Source organism: Aethalodelphis obliquidens, unplaced genomic scaffold (assembly GCF_003676395.1).
Source record: "Aethalodelphis obliquidens isolate GAN/ISIS:26980383/991018 unplaced genomic scaffold, ASM367639v1 scaffold55, whole genome shotgun sequence".
NCBI classification, from domain to species: domain Eukaryota; kingdom Metazoa; phylum Chordata; class Mammalia; order Artiodactyla; family Delphinidae; genus Aethalodelphis; species Aethalodelphis obliquidens.
The window spans coordinates 4,799,724-4,801,544 of NW_020837999.1; the positions used below are offsets into that span (position 1 = coordinate 4,799,724).

The following is a 1,821-nucleotide window of genomic DNA, read 5'->3' on the forward strand; positions in this document are numbered from 1 at the left end:
GACTCTCTCTGCTTTGCCCTCTGCACCCCTGTTGCTGCTCTCCCCTCCGTGGCTCTGAAGCTTCCCGCCTTCGCCACCCATAGTCTCCGCCGCCTGCGAAGGGGCTTCCTATTGTGTGGAAACTTTTCCTCCTTCACAGCTCCCTCCCACTGGTGCAGGACCCGTCCCCATTCTTTTGTCTCTGTTTTTTTTTTTTCTTTTGCCCTACCCAGGTACGTGGGGAGTTTCTTGCCTTTTGGGAGATCTGAGGTCTTCTGCCAGCTTTCAGTAGGTGTTCTGTAGGGGTTTTTCCACATATACATGTATTTCTTATGTATTTGTGGGGTGGAAGGTGATCTCCACATCTTACTCTTCTGCCATCTTGAAGCTCTAGTCCTCCCATCGTAACTTAAAGGGAAACTTCCACAATGTCTGGAGCCCTTGATGTCCTGCAAATGAAGGAGGAGGATGTCTTCAAATTCTTTGCAGCAGGAACCCACTTAGGTGGCAGCAACCTTGACTTCCAAATGGAATAGTACATGTACAAAAGGAAGAGAACCTGGGAGAAGCTTCTGTTGGTAGCTCGTCCCATTACTGCCATTGAAAACCCAGCTGATGTCAGTGTCATATCCTCCAGGAATACTGGCCAGCGAGCTGTGCTGAAGTTTACTGCTGCCACCGGAGCCACTCCTATTGTGAGCCACTTCACTCCTGGAACCTTCACTGACCAGATCCAGGCAGCCTTCCAGGAGCCAAGACTTCCGGTGGTTACTGATCCCAGAGCTGACCACCAGCCTCTCACAGAGGCCTCTTACGTTAACCTGCCTACTATTGCTTTGTGTAACGCAGACTCTCCTCTGTATTATGTGGACATTGCCATCCCATGCAACAAGAAGGGAGCCCAGTCAGTGGGTCTGATGTGGTGAATGCTCGCCGAGGATGTTCTGCACATGCGTGGCACCATCTCCCGTGAACAACCATGGGAGGTCATGGCTGATCTCTGCTTCTACAGAGATCCTGAAGAGATTGAAAAGGAAGAGCAGGTGACAGCCAAGAAAGCTGTGACCAAGGAGGAATTTCAGAGTGAATGGTCTGTTCCAGATCCTGAGTTCACTGCTTCTCAACCTGAGGTGGCAGACTGGTCCGAATGTGTGCAGGTGCCCTCTGTGCCTATTCAGCCGTTCCCCACTGAAGACTGGAGTGATCAGCCTGACACTGAAGACTGGTCTGCAGCTCCCACTGCTCAGGCCACTGAATGGGTAGGAACAACCAGTGAATCATCTTAAGCTGTTCTTCCACACTCTTAAAATGGAAATAGGTTGATGGAAAACAAACAGTTTAAAAAAAAAAAGTCTACAAATAACAAATGCTGGAGAGGATGCAGAGAAAAGAGAACCCTCCTACACTGTTGGTAGGAATGTAAGTTGGTGCAGCCACTGTGGAAAACAGTATGGAGGTTCCTCAGAAAACTAAAAATAGAATTACCAATATGATCAAGCAATCCCACTCCTAGGCAAATATCCAGACAAAACTATAATTCAAAAAGATACATGCACCGCTATTTCATAGCAGCACTATTCACAATAGACAAGACATGGAAACAACCTAAATGTCTGTCAACAGATGAATGGACAAAGAAGATGTGGTACTTATATACAATGGAATACTACTCAGCCATAAAAATGAACGAAATAATGCCATTCACAGCAACATGGATGCAACTAGAGATTATCATACAAAGTGAAGTAAGTCAGAAAGAGAAAGATAAATACCATATGATATCATTTATAAGTGGAATCTAAAATATGACACAAGTGAACCTATCTACAAAACAGAAACAGA

At 46.2% G+C, this 1,821-nt stretch overlaps 1 pseudogene; it reads left to right on the forward strand.

The window, feature by feature from the left end:
* The first annotated feature begins 342 nt into the window (after positions 1-342).
* LOC113609288 (40S ribosomal protein SA pseudogene) lies at positions 343-1,349 on the forward strand (annotated as a pseudogene).
* Positions 1,350-1,821: the final 472 nt, after the last annotated feature.